Source organism: Phasianus colchicus, chromosome Z (assembly GCF_987193195.1).
Source record: "Phasianus colchicus chromosome Z, bPhaCol1.hap1.1, whole genome shotgun sequence".
In the NCBI taxonomy this organism is placed as follows: Eukaryota; Metazoa; Chordata; class Aves; order Galliformes; family Phasianidae; genus Phasianus; species Phasianus colchicus.
The window spans coordinates 66,678,738-66,690,966 of record NC_143476.1 but is presented as its reverse complement, the minus strand read 5'-3'; the positions used below and the strand labels follow the sequence as shown (position 1 = coordinate 66,690,966).

The following is a 12,229-nucleotide window of genomic DNA, read 5'->3' as shown; positions in this document are numbered from 1 at the left end:
GTGCTGCCTATTACTTGACTCAGTTACTCTCAATGCATTCCAGGAGCCTCCCGAATTGTCTACAGCTCGCCTTGCTACTTTTCCAGCTGATGTCTGAGTGGTTGAATTCACCCAGCTGGATGAGCGCTTGTGATCGGTATATCTCCGGTAGCTGGGCGTAAAAGGCCTTGTCAAGAGGATCCTCTTGATCAAGTAGCCTATAGTAGACACTGATCACAACGCTCCCTTTGTTGCCTCAGTCTCTATCTCCCATAGGCTTTTGACTTGTTCATGACTATTCTTTAGTCTACTCACATTCTATTCCTTGAAACTTGGACAGACAAGAATCTAACTAGGTTCAACAAGTTCAAGTGCAAGATGTTGCATTTCGTTTGAGGCAATGACAGATATGAGAACAGGCTGGGAGAACTCATTAAGAGCACTCCTCAGAGAAGAATCTGGGGGTCCTGATGGATGAAAAGCTTGATGTGAGACAGCAGCACACACTTGCAGCCCAGAAGGTGAACAGTAGAGATTTTGGTTAGATGTTAGGAATACATTTTTTACTTAGAGGATGGTGAGGCAGTGGAAAAGGTTGCCCAGAGAGATTGCAGATAGCCTGTTCCTGGACACCTTCAAGGTGAGGATGAATCAGGATCTAGGCAACCTGATCTAGCTGTCTATGTCCCCGTTTATTGTGGAAGAGTTGGACTAGATGGCTTTTGAAGGTCTCTGGAAACATTCAAGGCCAGGTTGTATGGGATCCTGGGCAGCCTTATCTAGTGGCTCATGGCAGGGGAGTTGGAACTAACTGTTCTTTAAGGTTCCTTCCAATCCAAGCTATTCTGTGAGGAGGAAGATATGTTTAATTAGCTGGGGAATTACCTTCTCCTTTCCCAATGATATGAATATCACTGATTCTCAGTGTTTCCCCTTTGCCAGCTGCAACAATGAAATTTAGAAAAAGTATTCATTTGGTCCTTTTCACAATCTTCATTTTTCTTGAAATCTGTATTGTGTTCATTTACATCTTCAAATAAGCAGAAAGAAGTGGAAGAGAATGATAGCCTCTCCGATTCTAGTGCAGCATTTTTGTACCTGTAGTGAAATGCAGAAAAGGGCTGAGTATATCTAAACTATTGCTGTGTTGCAACAAAAGTGTCGGGACTATTGAAAGGAAAATCCAACACTGCCGCAAATGAGATTGGATATCTGAATAGCATATCTGGGATGCATTAAAGAGGTCAGCATGTTAAGGGAGGTTCTTCTCCCTCTCTACACTGCCCTGGTGTGGCTGCATCTGGAGCACAGTGTTCAAGTCTGGGTTCTCCAGTTTTCAAGAAAAGCAGGAAACTACTGGAGAAAGCCCAGCTGAGTGTTGCAAAGATTATTAGGGGCCTGCAGCATCTCCCTTATAAGGAAAGGCTGTGAGAGATGGGAGCATTCAGCCTGGAGAAAGAAAGGCTGAGAGGGGATCTTGTAATACTTACAAATACTTTAAGGGCGGGTGTCAAGAAGATGAAGCCTAGCTCTCTTCAGTAGCACCCAGAGGCAGGTCAAGGGGCAGTGACAACAAAGAGGAACGCAGAAGTTCCATCCATACATGAAGAAGTACTTATTTACTGTGAGCATGACAGAGCACGGCAACAAGCTGCTGAAAGAAATTGTGGGGTTTCCTCCGGGACTATTCAAAACCCGCCTCAATGCTCTCCTGTGTGACCTGTTGTAGGGAACCTGCTTTAGCAGAGGTCGGACTAGGTGATTTCCAGAGGTCCCTCCAACCTCTGCAACTCTGCAGTCACTATGAAGGTCCAGTGTGGCAGATCTACTTCAGATTAGTACAGCTAAATGGGTTTGCATGATGGTTCAAAATCAGACAAAAACATATGTGAGTCATTTCAGCATTTGTAATGATGGAACGCCAAATATGGATCCTCGCCAATGCTATTCCTGGATATGGCAGAGTGCTGATCATCTTCCATAAATTACCTTGTGATCAGCTTGCAAAGAAAAAAAAAAAAAACAAAACAACAAACAGAACACGGTCTTTGTGAATTAACTTTCTGATTTCTTACCATTCTGCTCACTTTATCTGAAAAAAATATACTGCATATCCAATCCATTCCTATAAATAATTTACTTTCAGTGGAGTCAGGCACCACTCCCACTCAGTTAATTTTTTCCTGGATTGAAAAATCTCTTGTAGTGTGAGCATTTTTGTTGAAGAGACTTATATTTTTGGACATGAGATTGTCTGCTTATACTGTACTTATCCCAGTCTGTAAGTACTCATCTTTCTCAGTGGAAAATCATTAAAGAATAATTTATGATTGAGTCACTAACTGACTTATTAAAAGACAAGGTGTGCTAAATGAGAATGATGTGTGAGAATTAATAAATTTTTCTACACTATATAAATTAATTTGTTTCTACTATATAAATTAATGAAGAGGAAAACAGTGTAAAGAGGATAGACAAAGTATCACAGAAATTATTCTAGAACAAACAGAGACAATGTAACACAAGTAGCACAAATGTTCCCCCTTTCTCCCTTCCCACATAACTGTCAATACAGAGTGTAAATCTGCAAGCTAATTAATTTTTCGCAGACATTGCCATTTTATGCAAGTTGTAGAAATTTCCTAGAAATATGTAACTATTAATTTTTTTATTTGTTTATAGGCCAATATGTTGGTTTTTTTAAATCAGTATATAGAATATTTATACAAGAGAGAAAATCAGCTTTCCTGCCATCCACATAATGTAATGAAAACTGATAAAAATGCTGAAGTCTGTTGTGAAGAAAGTTAAACTAAAATTGAAATGGTGCACAGTACCTGGAAGCCTGTGAGAGTAGCACCAAGGTCCTAGATAACTTAGGTTTGGGAAGTCTTCATGTAGACACTGCCTGGAAACTTGGGAAATAATGTGGTCTTATTCAAATGAAAAAAAAAAAAACAACCAAACACCAAAACAACCTACCCCCTAAATGAGAAATTTTATTAAACAGGGATTACATTGCAAGTCTTACAAGGATTGTGAGAGTCAAGAACAAGCAGTTCACATAAGCAAGCAGTTAGGAGCAGACATTGGCAAAACTAATACTACTTTGAAATATTTCCTATAGAATTGGCTTACAGTAATAGAAAGTTGTACATGCTTGTTACCATCACTGTGGGAGGCAAGCATCCTGCAGACAACCAGAATTGCTGATCACTCAAATTGTTGTACAAGTTGTACAAGTGTCACCCACACCAGTGCAGGTGGTCCATTTTAATTACATCATTCTCTGGAGGGGATGAACAGTTTTGAAGCAGCTGTTTCCACCCAGTTTCCTGTAACCAGCAGCCTCAAGGCATGGAAACATAAATGCGTGCATGCATTTTACTAATGATTATCTAATGAAGACATCTACTCATCAGCAGTAGGGTCTGTGGTTCCTCTACACTTATTTTATTAACACATCCAGACCCTGTGTAGCATGGAGCCACTCAGCTACTCATATCTGTAGCACTTATTCATTTGTATTACACCAGTAGCATCATCATGGAAGTTTAATAGTTATGCAGATTAATTGACTTGTTCTCTCAGTTACTTATATATTTCCAAATTAATTTTTCCAAGTCTTGCATTTTCAGGTTTCTAAGTGGAACTAATTTTGCATAGATTTACCAAGTATCCTGGAAAAAGTGTGACCTGTATGAATTTTTGACAGATGGTGGCATCTAGCAAACGGTATTTTCTCATGTCTCTGCTTTTTTTTTTTTTTTTGTATTTTCAAAAATGTTTCCCCTTTTTACATTTGATTTTCACTGACAAATTCTTCAGGGACATAGTGCACACTGATTAGCTTCCTGCAGGGGACTGTAAGTGTTCAGGGTGATCTACTCTGAGTACATTGCTGCAGTGCCATTATTTCCATTCTTATGAAATGCTTGAAATAAGAATGAAGTATACCCCAGTATGACAAGCAAGCATAAAGAATGACAAATCCAAGTGATTTACTGTTACTTACAAATGCCAGTACCATGAAAACGGCATATTAGTCCTAATTTCTAGGTAGATTTTAGACGAATAGAAGAAAAATATATTTTAGTACCATTTTATTTTATTTTATTTTATTTTATTTTATTTTATTTTATTTTATTTTATTTTATTTTATTTTTTCTAGATTGAATGTGTGAGTAAGAGGCAGTGGGAACGTATCAATATACTTATAGTGGACAAAACTGGTTATCATCTCTTTTATCTTTAAATGTTTATATTCCATGAATTAACAGTTGTGTCAGCTAGAGTGTGTTTATAATGCAGTTGTTTCCATATATCACTTTTTGAAAGGCACCAGCAAAAAAAATCCCTTTTGATTGACAGAAACCATAAAACCCTGCCAATCAGGATTATGAAAGGTGATCTCATCCAGTTCATATCATCATAAAACAACAGCTTCATAAGGCAGCAGATTCAGCAAGCCTGGACACATGCAAATGTGCATGCAGTTACTGCCCTTTGTAAAATATAATCTGCTACTTGTCTTTTCTGCAGCTCAAAGGTGTTAAGAGCAGTGGAGTCAAAGGCAGAGAAGCGTTTGCTTGTACATCAGAATATTTTCTCCATTTTATTATTTTCAACTTTCTAAAACTTTCAATGTACAAAACTCAATCTGAATTGCCATTAGTCATATAAAAGTTATTGAAGAGAGAATAAGCATTTTGGCAATATACAGAGATAAAAAAGACCATCTTGCCGACAGTAAACACCTTCCAGCCTGTTTATTAAAAATCATTGAAGTTTCTTCTGTTTAGGAGCTTCTTTATGGTGTTTAAGTGGAAACTTAAACCTAGTCGATGAGGAATTAGAAGGTTATCCTATACTGTTCAAACTTGTAGACTCTTCAAAAATACTTTATCAAATATGAAGCTTTTCGAGCATTACACCTTGCAGCCCCTCCTGCGGAAAACTATGTAGTGAGCTCACTCATTTTATGTGTGTAATATCACACTTAGGGAGGGGCATATACCAGCTTATGATTTTCAGATTGGCTGTGGGCCAGACATTGGAGATGGCTTACTTTCCTAGAGAAGCTGGGAAAGGGAAGGCTGGAGAGATGATCCTGTGAGTGATTTAGGCATTAGTTTCCTTACATTAATTTCCTTAGCCTAATGTAGAGGCTCCCCAGGAGATGTCACTATGTATTAGGTATGCAGTAAGCCTCCACCTTTTTAAAAGGACTGGAATACAGCAAAAAGCATTGATTTATATTCCCCCTTCAGCACAGTTTTCTCTCCATAGTTTACAGTGAGGGGCAAAAAGGTCTTGACAGAAAGTTGTGGGAATCTCTTGTCAAGGAGGCCCTAGAGCTGGAACAGTGAGCTTGTCACTGGCAAGATGAAGGGATGTAAAATTGTAAAAAACAAACAAACAAACAAAAGTCTATATCATGCCAGTAGTGTGCCTCACCATTACAACCAGTAACTTGAACTTTTGTTCTTACATACAGCTCAGTCTGGGTGGATGCAAGAGACTGGGTCTCATTTCAACTTGCTGCAGGAGTTAACAAGAATTATTTTAGGAAACACAGTTTTCCCAAGAGCAAAAACACTCTCAGGACTTGCAGCTGTACTGAATAATATCATCTTGAGCTGATCAAGGGACTAAAAACCAGTCATAACTGAGATGCTCTTAGGTCTTTTGCTTCTTCTTCATCCTCCACTTCTTCTTTTGCTTCTTCTTTAGGTCCTCCACTACCACAGGGTACAAGCCCTTCTCATAGTACCTTCACAAATCACTCTGACAGGGATAGCTGATCCTTATACTCTTCTTCTCATTTTTCTGTACAGGTTACCAACACCATTAAACTAAAGCAACATAGCAAAACCTCATCTTTTTCCTCTGAGCACTGAGAAATAGAACTTCTTTTCTCCAGGGCCTTTGACTGCCTCTGTTCGTCTCACAGCTCCCACTGACCAAAATCTCATGGGTCACGGAACTCATGCATGCCCATCCTTTCCATGCTGATCAAGGAGTTTGCATATGTTCCTCACTTGGCCAGAACCCACCTGATTACACCCTCTTTACTTTGCTTTTTGTATCCAGAGTGCTCATCTTTGAGTGTTTGCAATCTAAATAATGACCTATCAGGGTATACTTCTTGTTATAAGAGAGCCCGTCCTAATAGTATCACTCACCCCATCTGCCATCAGAATGTGCTCCATGTCTCTTCTAGCAGTCTTTCCTTTCTCCCCTTCATTTATTTATTTATCTTTCCTCCAGGCAGAGGCAACTGCCAACACCCTCACTTCAGGCAAGCAGCTGTAAGTGGTTATAAGTCAGACTATGAAGACAAATGAAAATACAGAACAAAACTGCATGCTGCCCTAACTGTGCAGCTGAAGCACATGTTAAGGCTCACAGTGCAGGAAAATAATAATAGGTTTGCATTTATGGTGGGTGTGATTGTGCTTTCCACCTCTGAATGAAATGTTTATTTCTTTTGTCTTTAGCCATGTTGTTTTCAAAAGGGTGTGTTTTAAAACTGTGGTCCATGGAAATGTTTTTCAGACATGAATTTCAATTTACAAACAAATTCTAATACGTATGAGAATAAAGAAGATTTCATCTAGCCAGTTCAGCTAGGAGCCCAGCTCTGCTCCCTGTCTTGAGCGGGCAGTGGATTGGGCCTGACAGCTGGAATCCTGGAGATGACAATATCAGCCTGCGCTGTTCCTCCCACAGGCAAGGAATAGATGCAGATCCTACAGATCGATATGGTCCACTGCACAGCTGAAATGGAAAATGGCTTTAGCTATCAGAACAGGCTGCTGCCTGGTTCTTATGGTTTCAGACCATTAACTGAGGAAGGGATGCACCTAAAACAGGTGTCACCAGACCTTTCAACTTTGAATGGCTGATCAGCTGCCAGTTGGCTATTTACAAGAAGAGATAAAACAAGGTTTCTGACAGCCAAACTTCCTCTGCTCTCTCTTCCTCCTCCCACAGCTGAGTAGGCTCTGATCTGAAAATGCTCCTGTGCCAGTGACCTGACAGCATTACCCCTGTGAAGCACAAACCTGACCCATTTTGACTCAGTGTTCAATTTTGAATGGCACACAGCCAAGTTGCTACCAGTTAGGTTATTCATGCTGCAATAGGAAGCAATCTTTCTGACATGCAAACTTCCTTCTTCTGCTGCCTGAGCAGCAGTGCAGGCAGTCAAAGATGCTGAGTTAGATAAAGAGCAATTTGACTGCAAAGATACATGTCTTGACTCATGGCTGCACTTCAGCTTCATCGTGCTACCTGGTAGCAAAAACCATCAATACCCATGGCAGATCATAGGAAGACCTATAACAGCACTCATTTTACATTCACATGAAAGAGATTTGGAAATCTCTGATAAATAGATCAGGCAATCCAACCTCCATTAGAATTCAAGATGCCAGTGCCAAATTTGGTTAGATTCAACTTGCTTCAATAACCTATTACAACAGGCTTCACCATCAGAGTATCAGACTGGTTATGTGAGGTCACTTCTTCCTCTTGCTTTCTCTCCCCATGGAAATTCTTCATCCTACAAAAGAAAAAAATATGGCTGCACCAGACTGCAATGGACTTCGCTAATCTCATCACCTGAACTGGTGATCATTGTGGTGAGCAACACAGTGCCTGGAGAACAGGAAGTTAGAAGAATTAGTCGTGCTATGTAAAGATAACAAGGCACCAATATAAATCACACATTTCACAAGGGCTACATCAGGCTCTCTTTAGATTTAATTTATGTGAAGGGGAAAGAGAGGGTTGGTGTATAACAAGGAAAGAAATGGAAAGTCTTTACTTTAGTTCCTAATTCAAACAGTAATGCTCTCTGATGGCTCACACTATCACACACATCCATTAATTTTACTCTTCCTCCTTGCTTGTCATGCCATTGTATCACGAGTGTATCTGTGGGACTGGTTTACTTTCCAGTCCTGGAAGAAGGGTGGCAGGTAATAGGGATCTGCCTTACAGTTCAGGTGAGCAACTGGAAATCAAAGTCTGTGATAAGACTTAGTAGAAGTGCTCAAGGAAACCGAAAACCCTGAAACTAGGTTGTAATTCATGGTGTATAGAGTTCTTCTCTAAGCAAGACAGATAAGAAATTTACAGCAAGAATAATTCAAGAGCGTTAGCCTTTAGACAATAACTTATCCCCCAGGTTTTTTTGTAACTGTGACTGAGGTATTTTTATGTCAGGTTCCTGTGAGCTTCTTTCACCTCTGGCAGATCATCTCCATTCATTTCCCAGAAGGCTGAGAGGCAAGCTTGGACAACCCACTTTCTCCTGAAGCTGCCATGTCTCAGAGGAATATGCTGTTTCACACTGGTTGAAAACAGCCCAGGTCACATAGGTCAGCACCCAGGGAACTTCCCCTAGAACTGAAGTCTCTGTGCTAACCACATCTTACGGTAGGGGTGGTCCACGTCACCCCTGAGTGGACAGGGAGAGAACAATGTAGTGACTTCTGCTAATTACAGCAGTGTGTAGTATGCAAGGAGAAAAAGCAAGTAGCATTTAGATTCCTGATCATTTTTTTCTGACAAAGATCTATAGTCGCTTAAACCTGTGCAAAAGCTGAGGAGTAAAGTTAATGAAGGCAGCAGATTTTAGAAAAACTGTGGCTATGGTTGGAATAACAAGTACCCTAGCATATAATTCTGCATTCAGGCAGGGCTTCTGATGTAAAACAAATTACTTCTGGAGTGCTGAGGGTCTGCGGGTGTGTTGCTCTCTATTTACAAAGAACGTACACAGAATTCTGTCTCCTTGAATACAGTAGAGACAAACAACAGGAGGCAGTTTCTTTGTTCAGTAAATCAAACCAGTTTTATGCCAGCATTCTGTCCAAAATTAGTCCTTTCTCTCCCTCTTTGGATTTCTTCCAGGCTTATTCTACTGGCTCTTCCTTGGCTGGCCATGTTTGATTTTGATTGCAGTTTTGTTAGGTTCACTTCTCGCTTGCACACGTGCACCTTTGCAACTGAATCAGAATCCATCATCAGCATTTGCAGAATGTCGCAGAGAAAGCTTTTTGAGTGGCACTGCCCAGGTTTTACTTAGAACCTTCATGGTCTGTATTTGGGTTTCATTTGTTGACAAACGAAAGAAAACTGAATTATTTTGTAAGTGACCTTCTGTGATACTAGCAGCCAATCAGTCTGCCATCCTGACAGCTGAGCTACCTATATATCAGCTTTGAGCCCTGGCAGCATCCTCCAGCCTAACAAATAGTTGTGCTTATTGTAAGAAAACAAGTTAGTACACAAAGGAATTCAGCCAGCAAGTTGCATGATTGAAATTGGGAGGATGGGTCTGAATTAACTAAAGATGTGCATTTAGAGAAACATTCCTACAGCTTCAGATTGTTATGTAGTAAGATATCTTGATTCTGACTTAATAAAATTCCCTTTGAATTTGAGTTAAGCTACACGAGGCTTTATTCTGAAAAAACAGTATACAAAATAGGAATTTAATGCAGGTTCTCTAATCTACTTTAAAATTAGTTTCATTTCAAAACCTTGAGGGTCACCTTGTGTGTCAAAAAACACAACCGTTACCTCCCTGGTTCCTTTCATGACACCCATGAAAATGAAATATGTGTGGTCAATGTAATATTAATATATGCTGACATGCTTGAAGCAATATGTAACATGCACTCAGCACTGTTCTGAAAAATAACTCTTCTTGATGATACACAGAACAGAGAAGTATAACAATGCAATTTCTCCGCCAAATTTGCTCCCAGCAGCAGGGTTGATAGATATGACTCATGAACACTGCAATTTAGTAAATGGTTTGTTGCCTGGGAGGGCGATATGTCCCTGGCTGGTTCATTTAATTCATCAATGGAAAATGATGTGAGCAAGCTACTGGCTTGTCCGTGAATTTTAGAAATCCAGCTTAATGGGAATGGCAATTTGATTTGATGGAAAATGAATATTTGTGGAATTACAAATCTTAGGAATCCTGATCCTGGAAAAAAAAAAAAGAATTATTCTGAAATGACATCAATAATGTCAAGAGCTTTTTACACTTATTTGTGTCATGGATGGTTCCACTGTCGAATTTTCATATTATTTTTAATCCAAGAGTGCCAAATTCTGTTTCCACTCTAATAATGAAGGATTGGTAGCAATAAATAACAAGTTCTGTTTGATTTACTGAAAATTGCCTTAGAAAAATACTTTCTGCACTCAAGCTTTTGCAGGATTCCCTTTAGGACAGTGATTGTCTCAGCCTCTAAATGTACTCTTCCTGTCCTTCTGTATTACTATTCATGGACCTCACAATAAACAAATACACTCATAAGTCCCTCTGCCAGCTGTGCAAAGTGACTGGCTTCCTAATGAGTAATCATCTTACCTGGATAAAGGTAAATAGCATATATACATGTTTATCTGCCCAAAATGTTTGAATATAAAGGAAAATCTAATTCATATTTTACTCTAGAAAAAAAGGAGAGCTGGAGGAAGGTAGAAATGCAAGCTAATTGATGCTGGGAATAAATAACAAAAACAGTCTATGTTATTTATATGATATCATCTGAAAACATAAAATAATCTACTTTTTTTTTTTAGAATAGATTACAAAAGAATCTCTGAATATTTTCTGAAGTAAAACACTTTCTGAGGGCAAAAATTGTAATTGAAATCAATATAGGTTAGTGGGAGAGAAATAAGTTGATCCTTTTCTGACACATTACTTAGGAAGTTTCTCAGCTGTAGTCACTCCTGGCCTTATAAAAACTTCAGCTGTTCTCTAAAGCTTGAAAACTCAAATGGTTCTATGTGTTGTGCTGTGGTCCTTTGACTTTTCCCCTTCCTTTAAAATGTAAACCTATGACAGATCTCTCTATTTGTTTATCTTTTACAGCACAGAGCCATGCACATTTCTTGTTCTATGCAAATGATTAATAATGTCACGACATTTTAGCCACTGACTAGTAAATAACGCTTTGCTTCTTACCCCTGCTTCATAATTTGAAGTCTCCCACCCCCATGCATGACACACAGGACTGTCATTCTCTTTGACTGTCATTTCCTTCTATTTTATCTAAGTGTTTCAGAGTTTTCCCCAGGAAATTCTTTTCTATTCATTTTTAGTGTTTTCAGGGAGCAAACAAGATGAAAGCTTAATGAAAAAAATGTTGTCTTTCTTGACATTACTGTAAATATAGCTGATGTTTCCCTTTTTGTAGCTATGTAGGATGCAATCTGAAAACATATTAAGGCAAATAGCAGATAGTGAAGCCTTCATTTTACAGCACAGCAGACACTTTACTGAAAATGGGTCTCTCTCTAAGTCAGCCAGAACGCAAGGCAAAGTCAGAGCAACGGGTTGAGAGACTTCAGTAGGTATTTAAAACCTAACTGCTCCTCTCCACAGAAAGATGTCTTAATTAACTATTTATTCACTCTTTCTAGTGGTTTTAAACACATGAATATAACCTAACAGCTTTCTTACATGGAAAATGGGAAATAACTCATTTGAAGTCAGGTTGTTCTGATGTCTGCTAACCGGATCCTGGCAAAGCAGGTGAGAGCATTTTTCTTTTCTTTGGCTACTTCTGTGCTATAAGCACCATACAGAAGATGAAATGTCTCTTCATATATTTTACCGGCAGCTACAGTCACTGTGCAGACAACTTGCTGAACACTGTCTTCCAGAATGTCCACCTGATAATCTGATTGAGTAGTATGGTAAGTAAAACAAACCCTGTAGTACTCAGTAGTTTCTCTATCTTTAGTTAAGTCTTCTTTGTTAAAATATGGTAATTGTTCTAACAGGTAGGAAAACTTGACAAAGAAGAATTCCATGTTACCATGGAAATTGCAACTTGGCACATTGACAAAAGAAAGTAGATTTATTGCGTTAATAATTTTAGCAGCTGAAGAGGGCATGATGTCTATAGAGAATCACTGAATGACTGAAGCTGGAAGGGCTATCTAAACTGTATTTCAAAGTGGGTCCAACTCTATCGATTGCTCAGAACATTTACCAGTTGAATTCTGAGTATGGACGGAGACTCCAACATCTCTCTGAGCAACCTGTTCCAGTGCTTGACCACCAGGTGAAAATTGTTTCTTATTCCTATGTTCCAGTTTGTGCCTGTTGCCTCCTGTACATTCACAGTGCACATCCAAGAAGAGTCTAGCTCTGTCTTCTCTATATATTCCCAATGATACAGTCTTATGTAGTACAAAGATATTCACT

General features: G+C 39.1%; 1 long non-coding RNA gene across 1 annotated transcript; it reads left to right on the top strand.

The window, feature by feature from the left end:
- Positions 1 to 11,146: 11,146 nt before the first annotated feature.
- LOC149913058 (uncharacterized) lies at positions 11,147 to 11,798 on the top strand. The gene is made up of 3 exons (XR_016461730.1): positions 11,147 to 11,366; positions 11,440 to 11,551; positions 11,640 to 11,798. It is a non-coding gene; the product is annotated as an uncharacterized LOC149913058 (long non-coding RNA).
- The last annotated feature ends 431 nt before the right edge of the window (positions 11,799 to 12,229 follow it).